Here is a 23,201-nt window from a genome sequence, read left to right on the forward strand (position 1 = left end):
ACCTAATAAGTACATTATATACTTTCTTATTTATTCATGACAGCTACCCTGCAAATTAGGGGTGACAATTTTATGAATAAAGAAAGCTAGTGATTTGTTCAAAGTCACATCACTGGTGGTAGAAAAAGTAATTGGATCCAGATGTACCTGCTGTGTGTGTGCGCGCGTGTGTGTGTGTGTGTGTGTGTGTGTGTGTGTTTGCTTATGAGAAAGGGGAGTTGGTTGGTGAGGGAGAAGAGAGGGAGATTAAAAGTTGCTATTATGTTTTTGGGAATTGTTTTTAAGACATCCATCCTCTTCAGCTGGACAGCAGCAATGAATAAATATCCATTGTAAATGGTGTATGTGTGCATGTTACTGGCATAACAATGGACATACTTAACAGCCAGTAAATTCTAGATTTTCAAGATATCCAGGATTAAACAATCTAAGTTCACTGTCCTTTTTTCTAATTTTTAGATTCATAATGAGGGTATATATGACAAGATCACGAGCCTGTTAGCTGTAAAGTGGGATAAGGTCTTTAGTCATACTCCTAATTTTTTTTTTCTAATTTTTAGGCTCATAGTGAGGGTATATATGACAAGATCATGAGCCTGTTAGCTGTAAAGTGGGATAAGGTCTTTAGTCATACTCCTAGCATGGGTAAGCGTGGTTTTCTGTTACCTACACAACACATGGCACTTTGATTGCCTCATTAAGTAATACTGGCTAACAAATGATCATTTTAAAAGGTAACAATATGTGAGACCTCTGATAAGGTATAGATTTCAACATTTGTCAACAAATTATATTGTCAGTTAAAAGGTGCAGAAAACTAGTTTTTAAAACTAGTATCAACATTTTTGCCTGGGATCAGTAATGTTAACAGGATATGCACTTTATAATTGGCTTTGAGAACTTTGCACTAATTCAAAACACTGGATCAAAAAAAACCCAAAACCCACATTGTATGGATCAAGTAAGTTGTTTAAAGTTTCATAAGTGCTATTGTATTTCCTTTATATTCTAACCCCCTCTTCTCCTTCTTTCACTCTTCATGGTCTTCTTAATTCTCAAATTACATGTATCTTTGTAAATGTAACCTCATTTTAATTAAATATTTAAATGGCATTAAAGACATGCATTCAAATAGCTCATCAGACAGTGGTGAAGAGTAGGATCCTCCAACTCCTGCCTGGATCCCTGACTCTGGTTCATAGATGAGGCTGAGGCCTAGAAGGATGATGGTGGCTGTGGGTGCCTGGGTAGGGCTTGTGCACTGGGGGGGGTGGCTATAGTGTGGCCAGTGCCCAGCAGGTATTTTATTTGACCACCCTAAATGTCACTGTAAGACTGTTTCCTCCGAGGTAGTTTGCGTTTTCTAGGGATGGGTGTAAATCTGCCTGCTAGCGTTCCGATGTGCGCAACAGAAGGGAAGTGGAGGTCTTCCTGATCAATTTGCAGGTTTTTGTTTCATCCTCTTGTTTGCACAGCTATTCCTCCTGCTCTCCCTGCCTGTTATTCCAGAATCTCTGTCTTCTATGGGGAGGGTGCGCTGACTATACTGAGAGTGAGGGCTTGTGGATGGGTGTACACTAGACACACCTCTGGACGATCCCTATTTTCAGAGTTCACTCATGTTATTGATTTGGGTGATGTTTTTAGAGAAAAGTGGGGTAGGGAGGTCATCTGTCCACCATTTTGAAGCTAGAAATCTATAGATTTTTACTTTAAAATGAAGGAATTAGCTATTCTCTTTATCAAATGGCTAACTATATTTGGACCCTTCTATAAGCATATGTCAAGATTAAGTATTTTGTTTTTACTGTGGTAAAACAGACATAACATGAAATTTACCACTTTAACCCTTTTTAGTGTACAGCTCAATGGCATTAAGTACATTCACATTGTTGGGCAACCATCACCACCATCCGTCTCCGAACTTTTTCATTTTCTCAAAGTGTAACTATGTAACACCCGTTAAACAATATCACCCATTCCCCTCTCCTCCTGAACCCAGACAACCACCATTCTGCTTTCTGTCTCCATGAATTTAAGTACTGATGTAAGTGGAATCAAAAAGATTAAATTTTAATGGTACATTCAGGAACTGATAGCCAGTCTTGTTCTAGATGTCTCGTTCTTAAAGAGCAAAGCGAAGCATTAGAAATAAAAGGTTTAAGACACGGATTCTCACCTTGAGAAATAAATGTACTTGCTTTATTCATCACTGACTCTATAAAGTGTTGCTTGCTGTTACATAGACACAGTCAAGAGCAAAAATATTGCCTTGACCAACGTCTGTTTTCTTTTAAATCATCTCTTTAGCTGGTACTTTGTTTAAATGTACATAAATGTTATCAGCATGTATCCAAATTATAGCTCATATTATATCTTTAGTTCTGCTTTCAGATTCATACTAGACCCTATAATCAACCACTTTTAATCAAGTGGTTCCTAATGTTATTTACCTATCTTAAGGGACAATGCTATATTCTAAAATTGAATTAAATTAATAAAAATAATTTTTAAAAGATTTTTTGAAAGACATCATACAACTGAAAAAATCACATTGCCAACTGAAGCCCTTGTTTCTAACAATGTGAGACAACTGGAGGTTTTCATTAAAATAGGATTTGGAAAAAAAGTGTCAAAAATAAATGCACATAGAATGTCCTTTAGTGATAATTTAATACCTGATGCAACAGACAATGAAGGAAATTGATTTACTAGAAAGCAAAGTTTCAGTGGACTCATTTAATTTACATTTGTTTGATAACATTTTTCCTTGCCCATGTTAAAAGTAATGGTAAAATAATCCAGGCAACTCAAGTAATTTCCCCTTGACCACACATTACAAATAAGTTCTATTTAATGTAAAAAGTCTGCTTTTTGAGACAATGTCTGTTAATTAAAGAGGGTTAAAAAGTAGCCTTTGAGGTCAGATTGCCTGGGTGCAAATCCAAACACCACTAGTGACTAGTTGTTTGACCTTGAACAAGTTACTTAACCTTCTCTAAGCCTGATTCCTAGGCTATAAAATGGAGATAAAATAGGGTTTGTGAGGATTAAATGAGACACGTAAAATCTTGCCGAAGTGTTTGGCATATAGTAAGGGCTCAATACATGATATCTTCTCTTAAAAATAAGTTTTAAAAGAGAATTCAATAAATATGAGGGAGAGCGGTTTTAAAACTTTAAAGTATACGATGTTACTATTATAATATTTTGATTTAAAATCACTTTATCATATGATATGGCCTATATGTGGAATCTAAAAAAATGATACAAATGAACTTATTTACAAAACAGAAATAGACCCACAGACATAGAACACAAACTTATGATTACCAAAGGGGAAGCGGGGGGTGGTGGAGGGATGAATTGAGTTTGGGATTAACGGATACACAAATACTATATATAAAATAGATACCCAACAAAGACCTACTGTAGAGCACAGGGAACTCTACTCAATATTTTTCAATATTTTGTAATAACCTATAAGGGAAAAGAATATATATATACACACACATAAAACTGAATCACTTTTCTGTACACCTGAAACTAAAACATTGTGAATCAACTATACGTCAATAAAAAAATTTTTAAAAAGATAAAATCATTGTTTTATGTTTCCATCTTAGTTTTGACCCTGATCCCCTGACTCCCTTTACATAATAGACTGTGAATAGTTCTCTTGCCTCCCATCTTACACATCTAAGGTTTAATCTCTGTATTGTCTTTGGGTTATCTTTCAAAGACAAAACTTAAAATGTTAAATTCCCTGCTTAAAAACCTTCAATAGCCTCCTCTTCCCTGCCGAATCAATTACAGCCTTCTCCTATGATGACAGCCATACACATGGTGCACGCCTTGCCCCAAATCTGCCCATGCCATTTCCCCTGCCTGGTAAGCCTTTCACCTTCTCCCCCATCGCCCTTCAAGATCTAACACAAGCAGCAGTAAAGGCCAGCTAAGTCCAAGACAAACTCAGAAGTTCAGTCTCCTTGGCTTCATTCAATTTTGTGAACATCTTGGGTTAATTTTGATTACTACTATTATATATGTATATTTTTTACTTGTTTGTAATATATTTACAATGCTCAGCAGCACGCAATAGCAATTACAGGGACAGCAGAGTTCCACAGCTACTGTTCAGCCAACTGATTTTGACTGTGACCTTTGAAAACAACTTAATCTCCTAAGATTCCACTTGTCTTCTATGAGGTAACACACTTACCTTCTTCCCAGGGTTGTTCTGGGATGGAAGGAGACAACATGGTGCCCACCTGCAATGTTTCCTTCTCTACCACTTTCAGATCTTTGCACAGGCTTCTCTGGCAGCATTATTGTTCTTCCCTTTTATCTCTCTCGCTCTCTCTCTCTTTTTTTTTTTTTTTTTTGGTCAGGAATTAACTCAGGGGTCACCTCCTCTAGTCCAACTGCTTTTCAGTCTGCCCTGGGCTAAGCAAATTCCAGATTCTGGTGCTAATTCCAACCGGAGTGCTTACGGACACAGTGTGACCCTCTCCTTATCTGGTGAAGGGGAAGGGATCGCGGCTTTCCATCCCTGTATCCCCAGTGTCTGGCCCTAAACAGACATGTGGGCTTTCCCACAACGTTGTGAGCCCCTTGAAGGCAGGAATGTGGTTTATTCATCTCTGTATTCCCAGTACCTAGCACAATATTTGGCTCCCAGGGTGTCAGCTTAACAACAGAGTACATTTTTGGTTAACCATGGCAGATAGGCCTTTTACAGATTTTCTTCCTGTGCCCTTTTGTGGCATTTGCTTCATGGCTGGAATTAGAATTCAAAAATTGAGTCTTGCCTGAATTCTTTTTCATAACCCTCTATCTCTGAAAGCTACTTTTGACACCTTCCTTGCCGAAACAGAGTTCCCACATCCTTACAGTAAAAATTTTTTCCCAAAGAAAAAGGAACTGGGTAAGAAACACACTGGAAGAAGGCTTGGGCAGTCAGTGAGCTGACCCCAGCATCACTTTTAAGGAGGAAAAGATTCTTTCTTAAGTGTTTAGGAGAAGCTATTATGTCATGTGCTATAAATCCAGATAAACTACTTCAATTCTAACAGGGATATTTTCAAGCTCAATTCAAAGAAATGACTTTTCCGGGAAGAGTTTCACCACATATTGGCAGGAAAATGAGAGGGAGGGTGCTTGTGGAGACCTACAAAATCTGCCGAAGCCAACCACCCATCGGCCTGTGAATGAGAGAGCCGTGCCTCTGGATGGGAAGTCTGCTCCGGCCAGAGCTCAAAGAACCTGCTTGGAGTCACTGAGTGTTTGACGTTATTAACACACTTAACTTCTACATCAGCCACGTGAAGCCTTTACGTACCCATTTATCAGGTGAGGGAACTGAAGTCCAGAGAGTGCTTCCCCAGAGAGTTGAGTGGAAGAAGTGGCTAGAACTCAGGCTCACCATGTGCCAGGCACCGGGTAAGGTGCTCACACATGTCATCTCATTAATATTTAAAATAAACTCATATAGGGCTTCCCTGGTGGCGCAGTGGTTGAGAGTCCGCCTGCCAATGCAGGGGACACGGGTTCGAGCCCTGGTCTGGGAGGATCCCACGTGCCGCGGAGCAACTGGGCCCGTGAGCCACAACTACTGAGCCTGCGCGTCTGGAGCCTGTGCTCCGCAACGGGAGAGGCCGCGATAGTGAGAGGCCCGCGCACCGCAATGAAGAGTGGCCCCCGCTCGCTGCAACTAGAGAAAGCCCACGCACAGAAACGAAGACCCAACACAGCCAAAAATAAATGAATAAATAAATAAATTTTTTTAAAAAATTAAAAAAATAAACGACAAGGTCCTACTGTATAGCACAGGGAACTTGATATATTCAACATCCTGAGATAAACTATAATGGAAAAGAATATGAAAAAGAATATATATGTATAACTGAATCACTTTGCTGGACAGCAGAATTTAACACAACATTGTGAATCAACTATACTTGAATAAAATAAATTTAAAAAATAAGAAAAGAAAACACACAAACAAACTCATGAGCTAAGTACTATAATTTCCTCCTCAAACGGTTGAGGAAACTGAGGTCTGGAGGAGCCTAAGAGGCATTCTCAAGGCCTTAGGGTAGGACTTAGACCTCAAGAACTAAACAAATAGCATCACAAATAGCATCTCAGCAGGAGAGTTTTTTATTTTTTAACTTTTTAAAGCAATCCTAAGATAAAGATGATGGGATGGATAAACTTTCACTCCTGGTCAGTTATTTTTGTGGACACAACATCAAAATCGTTAGAAATTAACCATTATTTTCATTCTAGGAATTAAAACTTACAAATATTTCAAGTATTTAGATACCAGATTACAGGTGTATATATAAATGTAGTAGTCAACAATAACTTTTGGGGGAAAAAAATACATACTTTTATTTTATTATGTTGATTCTTTTTCAAAATGAAGGCTAATTTTCCTTTTGAACTCAAGAACAATTTCTATATGTATATTATATTTACAGTTAAATTTTGCTTTTAGAACAGATAATTCCTGTATAAGGGATAGGAAAGCAGACTTAGATACTGTTTAACTTGACCTTGTGTATCAGTCTGTGCTCTTCTGGGGAGAAAGACAGCCTGTTCATTCCAGGCAGGCAGTGAACTCTAAAAAAATAGTTGTACACAGCACAGAACTGTGATTTTCAGAGGAACTATTTTAGTGTGTTCTCTGTGTTCTTCAAGAGAGTACTTTGACAATTCTGCAAAAAAGTTGAGTCTTAAAGATGGTAATTGGCAGAAGTTGCTTTATGGAAAGTCGAAAGCAAAGGAGCTAGAAGAGATCATGCAAAATACTCTCCACTTTCAGAGCAGATTCTTATTCCATATGGGAAGAGAATGTGAAAAAGCTCTCCCTCCAAGTCCATGAAATTTAAGCCTTCATTCAACTGACAGTCCTTCCGTGAGTTAGTTTCCCCCAGGACTAAGTTAGTCCCTGGTTAACATTCAGACTTCTCTGCAGATAGTTAACCTTTTTCTTAAGAGTTACCTTATAGGAACTCCAGATGACAATGACAGCTTGGTTTTATTTTTTTAAAAATAATAAATAAAAAAACAAGTTATTTTAAAAATAATCTTGCAAATGGACAGTAGTTTAAGCCCTACTACACATTACATCCAGTACATTAAAATGGATCCACTTCCCACATTATATAATATTTTTGTTATGAAAATCTAGACAGGATCTTTATAATTTTGCTTTTGAAATTATTTGCTACTAAACTCATTTAGCTAACGACTAACCCTGATTTCTCTGCAATCATCCAACACACTTAAGAATTCTCGTGAAATGAAAAAACAACTCAGCCCACAAGTTTTTTTTTCCAAATATAATAAAGTTTTTATAAATACTTAGTTGGCAATTATCGAAGTTGACATAATGTTACACTTTTGAACGTTTAATTAAACTTCGATCAGGATTTTGCAGTTTTCTTTTTGTATTTTGGAGTCAATTACTTTACTTTTCAGTTCTCAAATATCTTCAAAGGCCCATAAAAAGTTCACAGGCTCTAGACACTGAGGACTAGAGTACGTGCCGTGGAAAACAGAACCCTGGTGCTGGGATCTGGGAGGAAAGAGAATTCTGGTAAGAAGTGATTCATGCAAGGAGACATATTTAACCTTTCCAGATAGTGTGCTATTTCCTGCACTACATTGATAATTATGAGTTATACTTTACTTTGCTAAGAGGTGAAGTAAGGCATCCAGCCTTCATGACTTACTCATTCTAGATCCCATGGACGATAAAAAAGCACAAGATGTGGTTGCCGCCCTGGAGGACCTAATCGTTTAGTTGGGAAGAAAAAATACTATTCTCCTTAAGGTTAGAATTTCTCTTTAATAACTGAACACATGTGCTTGTGAGATAATGAATTCAGGGTTTGGGTACTCGAGTGACCAAACTAAACCAGTAATATTATTGTCTGGTTGTACCAAAATCATTGGTTAAATTGTCCTTTAAAACGCCTGCCTAGTGACTTAGGCACTAAGATAATTGCTGGGGACCCAGCATTCCGCCATAGTGCAAGAAGATAGATGAGAGTCCTTATGAGGCCAACTTTATTTTTATTCAGGCCCAGGGGATAGTGTTTTGAAATGGGGTTAGGTTTCCACTCCAATTAGAGAAACTAGAAACAAGAAGAGAAGATTTCAGCCCACAGTGAAACAGGCATATCTGAGTTAACTTTGACTCTTATTTTACTCCATTGCTCAGTGAGTACAAATGATATTTTTCCTCTGAAATGAACTTTTTGTTTTTTAAGGATAAATGGAATGTGTTCTTTTGAAACAGCACAAGATATTCAACAGGGGCCTGAATAACCAAATGCTTTTTCTTCATTGCTGTTGCTGTTACCTAAATAGGTCCTACAATGAAAGTGATATGGCTTCAGTAATGCTGAGGAATTCTTGCCCTTTCATAACTGGCAGGTAGGCCACGAGGTAAAATTTTAATGCTTGAGCGACTCTCCTGACTCAATGGGAGTCACATACCACGGGCACAATCTGGCTGCAGGGTTACCGCATGTTCTGTGGGAGGATGGTGAGTCACCATTGCATACCAAGCTCTGCAACAGCACAGAAGAGCCAACACCACGCTTGCTTATCCTGGGGAAATAACCTGTGCGCAACCTGGCTCCAACTCCTTAGAGATTATTTCTGAGAACATAGGTCTTCAACTACTGCTTGACATGACCGGGAGCATTAGAAACGGCTACAGAGAATTTCAATTCACCCTAAAGAACTGCCTGGCAGTCTTTAGATTATGTGAAAGAACTAATTGTGGAAACAATGGTGATCTTTGATTCCTAGCATGAGGAGAGACCTAAGTAGAAGCTGTTCGGGGGGTGGCTCACTAAAAATCTTTAAAGGAACAAAGAGTAAAAATCCCTTTTTGTGGGCAGGATCCTGTTAGCAGGGCCACTGCATATGTCTGTGCAAACTGTACTTTGCACAACTCCAGGGGGTACCATTTACACAACCCATGATGTGAATTGTGTCTTTTGAGTCCTGCAACATGGCAGTCCTATCTTTCTGTTTCTCAAATGATGAGACAATACAACTGTGTTTTTCATCTTTAAATAGATTCCAAAGGCTCCAGCTGAAGCACTGAGGCTAACACACCGGGCAATACAGAGAAAGTGGTATCAGACAGTGGTTAGGAAGACCGCGAGTCAGAGTGACAACATATAAATCCCAACCTGGCTCCTTACCCGAATCACGTGGCTTTACCTTTCTATGCCTTAGTCTGTTCTATTGTAAAATGGGTGTAATTGAGGTGGTTGGGAGAAGTATATTAGATTATGTAGGTAAAATGCTTAGAACAGTGCTCAGCACGTAGTCAGAGACTCAATAAATGTTAACTCTTACTATTAAATAAGATAGTATCTCCCTTTTTTTCAATTGTTAAGATTCTGGAATGAATGAAAAAATAATCATAGCTGTATGATAATAATTTGGCCTCAAGAGTATTTACGGCTCCAGAGGAAACATTTTCTATGTGCCCTTTAAAGCGGAGTACTAGGAACAGTTTAACAGCATGCTTTTGGAGAAGATGAAAAGACGATGACCAAAGGTCATTGAACCATTTGAAGATTTTTATTGGGGTAATCAGATGTCCATAAAAAGCCACTCTTTCCTAAAGAATGGCTCATCCACCAGGAATGAGACCCCAACGTGACCAACGTTTTTTGCTTATAAACAGAAATTTGGAATTATATGAGAGATCTTTCCTTTTAAAATAGTGGTGTTAACTCAAAATTTATAAAATACTGTCTGGCCAACACTGTAAAGCCAAACAAAATAAATTTGATATGGGGAGTGCTGGCTGTGTTACCAGATTTCCTTTTAACCATCGTTTAGGATTTATTGACTTACCGTTTTACTAATCTCAAAGAAACTCCTTTATGTAGACTGGCTAATGCAACAGTGGGTTAATATCAGTTATTTATATCTTAAGAGTAGGTATAGTAAATAACAATAACTTAACCCAGTGGAATTAATTTCCAATGGTAAACATTTCAGGCCTTTAATAAAAAATTTTGGGGGCTTCCCTGGTGGCGCAGTGGTTGAGAATCTGCCTGCCAATGCAGGGGACACGGGTTCGAGCCCTGGTCTGGGAAGATCCCACATGCTGCGGAGCAACTAGGCCCGTGAGCCACAACTACTGAGCCTGCGCGTCTGGAGCCTGTGCTCCGCAACAAGAGAGGCCGCGATAATGAGAGGCTCGCGCACCGCGATGAAGAGTGGCCCCCACTTGCTGCAGCTAGAGAAAGCCCTCGCACAGAAACGAAGACCCAACACAGCCATAAATAAATAAATAAATAAAATAAACCCAAAGTTTAAAAAAAAAGTAAGCTGAAATATTAAAAAAAAAAAAAAAAATTTTTGGTGAATTAATTGTGATGAAACGGCAAGTGCTTATTCCATCCACACATGAAACCAATCCTAGTAGACTCAATTAAAAACATAAAAATCTTCACTGTTACTCTTTAGCTAATCATTAACCAAAGTCTGAGTGACGAGCTGAATGAGTAATTTGGTAACTCAGAGATGGTAGAGGAAACTAGTATTTGTTTAACACCTACTATCCACTTGGTTCTTTTTCTATGTTTTTTCTTCCAATATTTAAAACAACCCCTTAAGGAGTTGCAATTATTCATTATTTTGTAGCTGTAAGTTGATGTTTGGAAAGGTCAAGCCTAACTCCTTTGGACCATGCACTTCTTTTATGCTATGAATGTTGATGTTGCCAAGTACTAATTCAGGATCTGGTACCACTGGCAATCAGTAAAACACACACACACACACACACACACACACACACACACACCCCAAAAACAAGGTTAAGTTCACGAGGTTAGTCAGGGTCAGCTGCTGTATGATAAAACAAGGTTAAGTTCACGAGGTTAGACAGGGTCAGCTGCTGTATGATAATTTAAAAACAAGGTTAAGTTCATGAGGTTAGACAGGGTCAGCTGCTGTATGATAATTCAAAGGGAATAATTCTGTGCTGATAAATAGAACCTTTTTCATCTTAATTTGAGTCATCATATTTCATTGTTAGGCACTGTATACAGTGTATACATTAACTGGGATCTCATAGTTCCTTATATTCATCACAAAAATCAAAACAGGGTTGGGCGTGTAATTAAATGTGAGTAGGTGACTTAACCTTTCAGATTTTTCTAAAGGAGAAGTGGTGGCCTGATGGGGTTGGAGTGGGAGGGGTCAACAGAAGTTAGGGGAAAGCTAAGGGATAGCAAAATCTGTCTTGATTTCATAGGGAGTCAAGGGTAGAGAGTTGAAAGTGAAACTAGTTCATACATTTCCAGGACAGCTTCAGAGTTAACATCGTGTAAGGAAACCTACCAACATTCTGACATCTGTTAAGGCTTCCACAAGTGTCAAATGTGTTTTTCCAAGCAGTATCAACTCTAATTAAGACATTACCAACTTAATCCAACTTCACATAAATCCCAAATGATTAAATACTATCTATTTAGAATAGTATCACATACTTATGAAGATGAGTCAGTAAGTATTTTGGGGTCACTATAATAAATACAAATAAATATAAAGAGGTAGTATTTGCTTCAGGGAGTTTATAATAAAAAGAGGGGATGGTTGGTAAGAGATACACACCCATGAAAAGCACCACATTATTGTATTTTATTCACTTCCTAGGTCTTATCCTATCTGAAATTGTTGTGTTCTTCACTGTGGATCTCACCTAGAACAGAACTTCTATGAGCACAGGAATTGCCTGCTTTACATCCTCCTATATCTCCAGTAACTGGAAAGGTGCCTGGACCATAGGGAGCACTCAACAAACATTGGGCAAATCAACAAATGAATGAATGACACAGATCAGGAATGCTATGATAAGAAAGTAGAGAAGGACAAAATCCCTGTGGGATGGATAGTCAGAGAAGATGTCAAGGAAAGAGGATCCTGGATTGGGTCTTGAAAGCTGGTAGAAAAGAGAAGACCATTCCTCTGTGAGGAATGACAGAGACAAAAAAGACGGGCAAGACCTGAGAGGTGCCTACAGCGATGTGAAGTGTTACTCTACCAGGAAATCTTGATGAAGAGACTTGGGATTACATAAAGAAGAACGTTTTAACAAAAATAGAATAGGCTCCCTTGGGGTTGCTGGAAGAGGCGATTTCTGTGAGGAGACGTATTGGAGCTTTGGGTAGAAGAAAAACACAGCGAAAATGTGAGAATGGGCAGTCAGGCCCTGAGGAGTAGGTAGAACTTTCAAAGGTTCCCTCGAACACCGGGATTCCAGGCCTCTGTTTTTGCTTTGTTGCTCAAAATAATTTAAGAGAACTTCTTAAATTCCTTGAATGAATCATAACTAAAATGTTGCCTTTATCTTCCTAAATCAAGAGAAAGCTCAATTAACCACCGGAGTTATTTCATCTTGTATTTGGCGAAACCACATTTCAGCTGGTGGGGAAACAATTGTTTTACCTTCGCTCTAGAAGTGGTATTTGAGAATGACATTTAAGAAACATTTTCTATGGCTTTCAGAAGACGATTAATCATTTTGTTTTGAAGGTTTATGATATGATAAAGTATTTTTAAAGCCCATTCTAATTAAACAGCTTGTAGAAAAATGTCTTTAAATCACACCCTATGGAAGCTCTTCTTTCAAATGGTAGTCTACAGAGGACTTCAAGTAAATATATGACCATACATCTGATGGTGTGAGAAATTCAATGGATTTGCTTTATATTTATTAAATCATCTCTGGTGTCATATATTCAAATACCAAGACACTAATATAAAAACAATAATAGTTTTGTTTAAATTTTCCAAACACACAGAATAAAGAGAAGCCTTAACTGAAAATACTTGTATACACATGCAGATGAAATTAACTCAGTGTCTATGACCTACATAGAGGCAGGTATTGGCGCCTATATCCTCTGAACACCTACCTCTCAAAGCTGAATCCTCCAAAAATCTGCAGCTCCCCACCTGAAGGTTTTTTGTTTGTTTGTTTGCTTGTGTTGTTTTGTTTTTTAAATACCTGCGAGTCTTTGCCTAAGGGCTATTTTTCTGGCCATAGTTAACATGCTTGACCCATGGATAAGTAAACCAGAGTGGTGGGTTGTTAATGACCCCCAGAAACAGGTGATGGATGGGGGAGTTGGTGGATAAGTACTCCAGCTTCCTCATCCCATGGATGGGGTAACTCTGAGGAGTATCCCACACACACTGTCTTGCAGAGTATGCCCAGTGGGACTCCGCTTCACTTTCCCACTGGGGTAACTGGCTTGATGATGCATTTGTGTCCTTCCATTCCCTGTCTCACTTCCTCACTCCTTTACTTATGTTTTGTGGACTTTCTAGATAAACTAGTGGTACTTCTTGTCTCAGGGTTTACTTCTGGGGAAACCTAGACCAGTACACGCCTCTTCCATTATTTTGTGACACCAAAGAAGAGTTTTGATTGGGACTTGGAAACTATAAATAAAAGGGGATTAAAGTGAGATTGTTATGTTTGTTCGTTCTTTCTCAAACACTGAAATGCTACCATTTTACTTTAATACAACCTTTCTCAAGTTCCTCCTTTTTTTATGTCCTTGCTTTTCTTTGCCATGTGGCTTTTTCAGCCCCTGGCACATACACACATGAAATGGGATGCCACAGGGGTAGGTCAATAAGAAACATTGAAATTAAAAAAAAAAAATGCTTACAGCTTCAGAGTGTTTACTACATGAACCAAAACATACTTTACCATTTGTGTGTGTGCTAGGGAGTCATTATGAATACATCATATGTTGCCAGGCAAATGTTATTTCTAGAAGAAATTGCAATGTGAATTTATTTGCCTGGACCTAAATCAGTGTTACTCTGAAATCAGTATATTTTCTGATGGTGTGAACCAACACACACATATACACACATACATGTGTGTGCACTTGACATATCCCTTTATAAAATGAGCACACTAAAGGTACTGAAAATCAATCAACGATGAACCTTAACAAGGTTTAACTGTCTTAAGAAAAAAAAGAACAACAAAACAAAACAAAACAAAAACGACAAGCCTGGAGCCACCATAGATTCATATTAGTCAACACTATTAAAAAGCCAGATGTGTCAGAATGGCCCCAAAATCTCCAATTATTTATAGCAAGTATTTTAACTTGGGGAGAGAAAAAGGACAGATTTTCTTCAGATGTCTGAGGCCAGTAGAGGACCTTTTCGACTCTTTCCCTCCATAAATGCTTAGGAAGGAGAAAGCCCACGGTGAAATGGTGAGGCAGGGGTGGGGGGGGCAGGGAATAGACATTTCAGTGTGGTTTTGACTCCATTTTGCTGAGTAGGAATAGGAAGGAATTTAGAGGTGTTTTAAATGTTAAAAAGAGAGAGAAAGAGAGAAAGAAAGAATGAGAAAGAAATGAGAGAACAAAGAAGGGTAAAAAGTTTCCAGACTTTTCACAATCATTTAAATATTTGATCAAAAGGTAAATAAAAATAATTGCCCGAACTTCCACATTATGAATGCTTGTAGTTTCAGAGCTATAGGGTGTTGCAATCATAAAGACATATTGGAGATCTGGAACCAGCATAATCACAAAGTTTATGAAAGCAACTTTTTTCTTCACATGTTTCTGTAAAACTATTTCTTTTAAAAGATATTACCTGGACTCCTTCTTTGAACATTAAATGTATTTTTTTTATGTTATAGAGATAGCTTAAGTAGCTGATGATAGGGGAAAATCTTCTTGACATTGGTCCTGGCAATGATTTTTTTGGATATGGCATTCAAAGTACAGGCAACAAAAGCAAAAATAGATAAGTGAGACTACATCAAACTAAAAAGCTTCTGCACAGCAAAGGAAACCATCAACAAAATGAAAAGGCAACCTACAGAATGAGAGAAAATATTTGCAAACCACATATCTGATAAGGAGTTAATATCCAAAATATTTAATATAAGGAACTCAGGCAACTCAATAGCAAAAAAAAACAAAAAACAAAAGAAAGGACCCAAATAATCTGATTAAAAATAGGGCAGAGAACCTAAACAGACATTTCTCCAAAGAAGACATACATAAATAGGTACATAAAGAGACATTCAACATCACTAATCATCAGGGAAATGCAAATCAAAACCACAATGAGATATCACTTCACACCTGTTAGCATGACGTTTATCAAAAAGTCAAAAAAAAAAGTGTTGGCAAGAGTTTGGAGAAAAGGAAACCTTTGTGTACTGTTGGTGGGAATGTAAATTGGTACAGCCACTATGGAAAACAGTATGGAGGTTCCTCAAAAAATAGAACCATCATATGACTCAGCAATCCCACTACTGGGTATATATCCAAAGGGAATGAAATCACTATCTTGAAGATATATCTGCACTCCCACGTTCATTGAAGCATTAATCACAATAGCTAAGGTATGGAAACAACCTAAGTGTCCATCAACTGATGAATGGATAAAGAAAATGGGGTACATATACACAAGGGAATATTATTCAGCTATAAGAAAGAAGAAAATCCTGCCATTTGAGACAATGTTGATGAACCTGGAGGGCATTATGGGAAGTGAAATAAACCAGAGAGAAAAAGACAAATAGTGTGTAGTCTTGCTTATATGTGGAATCTAAAAAAGCCAAACTCATAGAAGCAGAAAGTTGAACTATAGTTACCAGGGGCTGGGGAGTGGGGAACATGGGGAGATGTTGGTCAAAGGGTACAAATTTTCAGTTATAACATAAATGAGTTCTGGAGATCTAATGAACAGCATGGTGACTATTGAAAATGCTGTATTGTATATAGACATTCGCTGAGAGAATAGATTTTAAGTGATCTTACCACACACACCAAGAAAATGGTAACTATGAGGTGATAGAAGTGCACCTTAACTTGACTGTGGCAATCATTTCAGAATGTATATGTATATCAAGCCAATTTATTGTAACCTTAAATATATACAATGTTGGTTTGTCAATATACCTCCAAATAGATGATCGCATTCTAGAACAAACAAGTGCAGGTGTGTTTTGGGTTAGAAATGGGGAAGAAGGAAATGTATAAAGAATTAGATACTTCAGCAGGTTAAAACCCCATAAAGCTCAGAGTAAATTTCCATCTTGCCTCTGATTAGTATACAAACTATACTCAGATGGGCAGAGGAGAAGTGGAGAAATCAGCTTGACTTATGTGGAAGAGGAAAGGCTATATCCAGTTAATTTTTTAAACTACCTATTAACGTATCCACAGAACAGCTCTGCATAATGAATTCTAGAATTGGTTAGTGTCATTTCAGTTGTGGATGGAGGAGGTAATCTTCACCAAACTTAACTGATGATGGCTGTGAACTTGGCATGGTGATTGGTCTGAGATAAACAGATACCATAATAAATACCCGTCTTTCTCACCTCTGTGAAAATATTTGCTGCCTTACACATGGGCAGAGGTAGAGGAATGAGAAAGCCCATTTTTAGACACAACTCCAAAACCTGATGCCAGGTTCAAGTGCTACCTTCCGGTCTCAGTGGAATATTTCCAAGTCTACTTTAGGGATTGAGACTGTGGTCACTCCACAAACATTGGTCACGGCCTCAGTGCCAGAGGAAGGCATGCACCACCTGCTCAGCTGTCAAAGCAGGCTGATAATTTGAGACCGAGGAGCTGGGGGACATTCCCTCTTCACATACTGGCTGCCTTTAGCAGGCCAGTGCACATCTCAGTCAACCAAGATGTTTCCGGCACTTGCCTAGACTTTGAGAGCACCCACTGGCTTGGTAGGGAGCAATTGGCATGAAGGAAGAACCTCAGCCAAGGAAGGTTTTGAGAAGACCCCGTTCTGGCCCCCCAGAAGCAACTGCATTCATACCTCTCCCTAGAGGGGCCAAACAGGGCAAGTGTGCATGTGTTATCTGCCTTCATCAGTCAGTGGGAGGGAGGCCAGTTAATGATTTTTTTTTCAGCTCTTCATTGAACTCAATCAGCACATTGCCACACTTAGATAGCAGCACCCAGTGAGGGGACCAGCAGGCTTTCCCAACAGCCTTTTCATTAAGGAGACATATTTTAGGTCCATCCCACTTTCAGTCTCCGCAGCGTAACATAACACCCCAAATTACCGGCCATCGTCCCAGCAGGCACAGTCAACTTCAGTCTGACTTAATCTGTTTTTTTAATTCATAAACATCTTAAGGCTCTGGCTCACCAGGTCCAGGCAGTGAATGTGCAGGAAGACGTGATGTGAGGATAATGGGGATGCGGGCGAGAGAAGGGTGGAAGGTGCGTTGCTCATAGGAAATGCAAAGCTCTCCAACTCAAAGCATTTCCTTCATTTTTTCCATGTAGTTCCCTTGAGGTTACGCAGCTGAATATTCTCAGAGATGAGAGCAGACAGGCTCACCGTAAACTATTCATTCTACCTTCTGATATTTCCAGTCTCTCTGTGATGACAGTGGACTGGGTACCCAGTTATTCCTCAAACCAAAGCAGATGTGTCTGATCTTAACCTCTCAGAAGGCAGCAAGATTAAAGCACATATGGAATTTTGGTTGTCACCCATCTTACTTCCTCCTTGACAGACGGTTCTCCTTTTTATGTAAAATAAGCCAAGAGTAATAGAGCTCTGACAAATGACAGAGAATAGGATGCATTTCTAAATTAACTAATGGCAGGTACCTTGAGAAAGAATACCTAATCAACATTTGAGTCTCAGTCCCAGTTTCTTCTGGTGTGGGATACACTGAAGGCATTTAAATAACTGTCACATAGTTTATTACAAACCTAGTGAATTGTTTTGAATGTATCTTTTCTGTCGAATTAGAGGAAGTTTTAGGCTAAAAATAATACTAACAATAACAAATATAGCATTTAGTCCTACTCTGTATGTTATCCTCATTTACGGATGAGAAAATTGAGGTGCAGCACAGTTGAATAACTTGCTTAGGCCACACAGCTAGGGACACATACCTCTTCAGGGGTAAGAATGTGAGACTAAATTTTTTGACAAGAAGTAATTAATTAAAATCATAAAATTCTCTGCATTCTCCTTGATATTTGAAAGAAAAACCTGTGTATTCCCTGAGGGGCAGCTGCTTACAGAATAGAAGGTTCCCAACTTACAAGGTCTTACAAGGTATGACTTAAGATTTTTTTCGACCTTACAGTGGTGCAAAAGCAATACACATTCAGTAGAAACCGTACTTGGAATTTTGAATTTTGATCTTTTTCCTGAGCTAGCAATATGTGGTATAATACTCTCTCATGATGCTGGGCCATGGCCCCCAGTCAGCCATCCAATCATGAGGATAAACAGCCAGTACACTTACAACCATTCTGTACCCACACAACCTTTCTGGTTTTCAATCTCAGTACAGTATTCAATAAATTACATGAGACACTTTATTATAAAATAGGCTTCGTGTCAGATGATTTTGCCCAACTGTATGCTAATGTAAATATTCTAATAGTGTGTAACGTAGGCTAGGCTAAGCTGTGATGTTCCGTAGGTTAGCTGTATTCAATGCATTTTTGATTTCCGATATTTTCAACTTACGATGGGTTTATTGGGCCGTAACCCCATCCTAAGTGGAGAAAGATCTGTACATGCAATAAGTTAAGCTGAAATTGCTTCAAACATACCAAAGAAGTCATTAAAAAGGAAAATAAAGGTTCTGAAAGAGGGAAACTATTCTCTTGTAGTCAGTGAAGCAGAGCAGAAAAGTACATTTACAGATTGGCTGCAATTTATGGAAAGAGAAAATATGTAAAGAAATATGAAAAAATGTTAAAATATAATTGTGGTAGAATATTAGGCGAGATTTTTTTACTTCTTGTTCCACAACTTCTGGATGTATTATTTTTTGTAATTAACAGCAATGTGTTAAAGAGATAAATTATGGAAGCCCAGCCTCTTTCTGCACAAGATGGCTGCTGATGTCATAGCAGTTTAGCTCAATCTACACGCAGATTAAGTTTTAAGACCTTTTATCTCCAATCATAGAGTTGGAAATTTTTTCCTTAAGAAGGAAGAACATAGCCTTTATGTTTATTTTGTGCAGTCATTAGTTAAGACAAGAAAAAAAACCCAACAGGTTATCAATTACGAAGGGTATTTATTTAAACAACAAAGTCCCTGCTTTCAAAGTAGTTAGAATCTAATGAAAGACAAGTTAAACTCAACCATAGAGTTGGTGCTCAGTATCTTCAGACTGCATGCTAATTTCAAATATGGGAGAACATACATACATACATACATACATACATACATATTTCTTTCAGAAGTCTTTCATCCCCATTTTAAAAAAGTACCATTTTGCCAAGGGAAAATAAACAGAAGGAAATGGTTCGGGGTTGACTCAAAACTGTGAATATTTGAATTCTAATTTGGTTTTAAAGTCAGAAAAAAAAAATCTACTCTCCTGGTATAATACTTTTAAAGCAAATGGAATTAATCATGCATGAAAAACTAATCTCTGACCTTTAATGGTAATTTTACAGATTGAAAAAAGTTTCAAACACTCAGTTGTGCAAAGAAAACAGACATTTGCTCACAGTCTGTAGACCCCAGCTCAGCTGACAGTAATTTTCCATTGATGGGGAGAAAATCATGGAAATTATACACGGCTATGGCTGGCTTTAGACTGACCCTATATAAACTCCAGCCATGATTCTGCACTTTTTCTTTTGCGTGAGTGGGTAAAATATCAACAAAGTCTGCATAAAAAGATGTCACCAATATTTTTGAGGTGACCTATAGTTGCAATATCTGATATAGTTTTGTCTCTTAGATTTATTGACTATGTACTTTTTGCATTATGTACAACTAAAATTCTGCTGGGAAAAGCAAAAAAGTACTCTGTCATGAAATTGTTTCAACAAATGCCATCGCACAAGTTTTTCAATGACTTTAAAATTTCCATTACCAGGAAAAGTTTTCAAAATGTATTTTTCCAAATGCAGGTGGGAGGATACCTTCTAAACCTTGAGCCAGTTCTACAGGAACCAAGAGAAACACCAAAAAGTAAAATAAAACTCTCCACACCACTTCCAAAGCAAGGAAGCAAAACCACAGCCAAGGGTGAGTGGAGCGGCCACCCGGCCCACACCCATAAATGCTAGGGTAGCGCTGGTCACATCCCCAGACACACTCTTCTGAGTCTCTGTGGCCAATCTTGTGCTCTCATGTTCTAGAACTCCATGAGAGCCAGAATTCCAACGGCAAAGATGTGTGTGTGGGGGGGGGCGGGGGCGGGCAAACTCACTTGCTAGGGGTGAGGTGGTGATAAGGTGAGAAAAATACTAACGAAGCAGTCTAAATGAATCAATACATGTAAATCACTTAGAACAGTGCCTGGAACTTAGTCTGGAAACATGGGTGACAACACATAATATCAAAAAGGATATCTTTGGCCTATTAAAATATAAAACATTATCTATATTTCCAGACTTTATGGACACGCTATAAGTATAAGCTATTATTTTTTTTTTTTAACATCTTGATTGGAGTATAATTGCTTTACAATGGTGTTAGTTTCTGCTGTATAACAAAGTGAATCAGTTATACATATACAGATGTCCCCGCATCTCTTCCCTCTTGCGTCTCCATCCCTCCCACCCTCCCTATCCCACCCCTCTAGGTGGTCACAAAGCACCGAGCTGATCTCCCTGTGCTATGCGGCTGCTTCCCACTAGCTATCTATTTTACAGATAAGAAGCCTTTATACAGGGAGAAAATAGAGTGAAATGTTTTTACCCATAACAACTTACTGAATTTAAACTTAGAAGCATTGACTTGTAATTATACTTATTTAATACAATTTGTTATCCATATTTTGTCTCCAGCAAAAAACCTCTGAGCTGCTAACATTGTTAACCATCTCTTTAAAAATCCAAAAAACCGTTTTATGAACATACTACATTGAGATATGACAAATCTGAGTTGTGAAGATTGGAAAAAAAGGAGTATAAGATTTGATTGAGAGGGTACATAATTTATTAATAATAAACACTGGCTTTTAAAACTAGTGAAATTAGAGGACATATTTCCCTCACTGACCTCCCTCCTTCACTTCCTTTCCTCCCTCTTTCATTTGCCTCTTTTTCTCCTTTTTTTCTTCCCTTCTCTCCTTCCTTCCATACCTTCTTTCCTCCCTCTCTCCCTTAATTTTTGTTCATTCTTTCAACCCATCAGCCAAACAACAATGATTTGTTGAAGGCTTTTGTTGTTTTTTTCATTAAGGCAAACCAGTTAAGTAGTCTACTATTTTTTCAATTGGTAAATGTATTTGTAGCAAATAGATAATTTAAAGTTATTCAATTTCCAAAGTCTGTTGCTCTAAGGACTCATCCCAGCAGGAAAGTACTTAACCCAGGGATAGAACACAGGGTCTCACAATATTCATATTAAACTTGACCTGACTCTATCTGTACCTTGTTCAGTCTCAGTTTATTATGTCTATTGGGCTTTCAAGCCCTCCCTCTGACTTTGCTTCTACTCTTATTCCTCCAACTTGGCACCCTCATGGGTTCTCACAATGCACCTGCTGTGGTACCTAGACTATGTCTTCCTTGCTCCCTGGGAGGCCACTCCTTGAAACTGGCCTTGACTGAGACCTAACTCCAATGACAGGTGCAGTAATGAATCCTCAGATGTACAGCTCTGCCTGGATAAGATACTTATACTCAGGGTTGGAATCAGACTTTCAAGCACAATCCCAGTATCCCTGTGACAATTAATATTTAAGCCTCGGTAGGATTTAATTTGTAAAGGATTAAACATGAATATATTTCCTAAATCTGGCCTCTCACTCATCTTTTTGTCTTCATGTTCCCCTGCTCTTCTTTCCTCTCTCTTAAAGGCCTACTTCAGCATTAAAGAGAGTCTGCAGTGGAAAAGTAATAATAAAAGAGAAGCCAGAGCTTTGCTCTGAAATGTGTATGGGATGGAGAGAAGAGGAGCAGTAACACATTTTCATCTTGGTGGTGGGAAAAGGAACCTCATGGAACAACTGTGCCTGGAAAGGAAATCTTTTTTCACTGTATGCAGCCTTCTTGAGTCACTGGTCATTGTTAGCAGCACAGAAGCCACTGAATGAAATGAGAAAAGTGCTGAGTAGAATTTGGGAAGTATAGAGAAGCAGGAAGTGAGCTCCCTTGGCATATTATCTGACCATATCACCAGTATTCATATTAAAAGATCTTCTAAAAACAGGACGGACACACACACACACACACACACACAAACACTATAGGTTCTACTCAAGCACCATGGGACTATTTGGGCTTGAGAATTTATAGATCAATTAATGCAATTGTCCTATATCTTCAATTCGGGAACTCAAAAATATGTTTAAAATCTCTTGCTTATGCAGCAGTTAAGTAGAGATTTGGAGATAACATAGTTTGAGGATGTCTTCAAGTCTTAGGTATACAGTGCAGCTCTGCAATGAGGGGAAAATTATGTCACTCCCATGGGCCGCGTATTTTCTTACAGATAGTTAAGACACATTATTGGCTGATAACCAGCACGATGCCTTAGCTCGCTTTCATAAATGTGCTGGATTTTTGGAAGAAGTCCAAAAAAATGCATGTTAAGGAAAATAATACAATCTTTTTTTTTATTGCTTTAGTTCTTATCACTCACTCATTAGTGTGGTGAGGGAGGTAACATCAACCTCTAACTAGTCCTAGAAAAAGGGACTGATACTGTTACATGAGACTAAAGGAAACTCATCATGACCAAGGAGGGTCACGGGCAGCTGGCTCTGATTCTGACCAATACTTAATCGGCTTAACGAGCAGCTCATGAGCCCATGACATTTCTTTGCAAAGCAGAAGCACAGGGCAAAGAAGGAGGTCGCTCAAACTGGGTTGCTCTCCTGCGTTTGTTTAAGAAGCCCATTGGGCACTCCACAGTTGAGAACCTTGGTTTTCCAGCAGTTTTGTGGCTGATGGGTCAAATTCCATGATATCTCAGGTTTCTGTTTACCTGTGTGTCATAAATTAGGTTGTTATTCATCGAATACTCACTGCCTTCCTCGTCCTTCTACCCCCGAATGATACTGAGCTTGGCCGCATTATGTGGGTTGACCAACAGCATGTGGGCTCAAATGATATATGCCTCTTCCAAGCTGAGACCTTACAAGTTACAAAGTGATTCCTCCTGCCACTCTGGGAGTTGTCAACAATGCC

General features: G+C 38.5%; 1 protein-coding gene across 8 annotated transcripts in view; it reads right to left on the minus strand.

Moving 5' to 3' along the window:
* The window catches only part of PDE4D (phosphodiesterase 4D), a 721,935-nt gene that overhangs the window by 293,293 nt on the left and 405,441 nt on the right, over window positions 1-23,201 (minus strand). Inside the window, exon 1 of one of the 8 annotated variants that reach the window (XM_061189279.1) lies at window positions 4,223-4,294. The exons of the other annotated variants lie outside the window; for them this stretch is intronic. The gene's annotated coding sequence lies outside the window, so the exon portion shown is untranslated. Of the gene's footprint in view, window positions 1-4,222; window positions 4,295-23,201 lie in introns of those variants that run through there. 8 annotated transcript variants of the gene reach the window in all.

This window comes from Eubalaena glacialis, chromosome 4, assembly GCF_028564815.1.
Source record: "Eubalaena glacialis isolate mEubGla1 chromosome 4, mEubGla1.1.hap2.+ XY, whole genome shotgun sequence".
In the NCBI taxonomy this organism is placed as follows: domain Eukaryota; kingdom Metazoa; phylum Chordata; class Mammalia; order Artiodactyla; family Balaenidae; genus Eubalaena; species Eubalaena glacialis.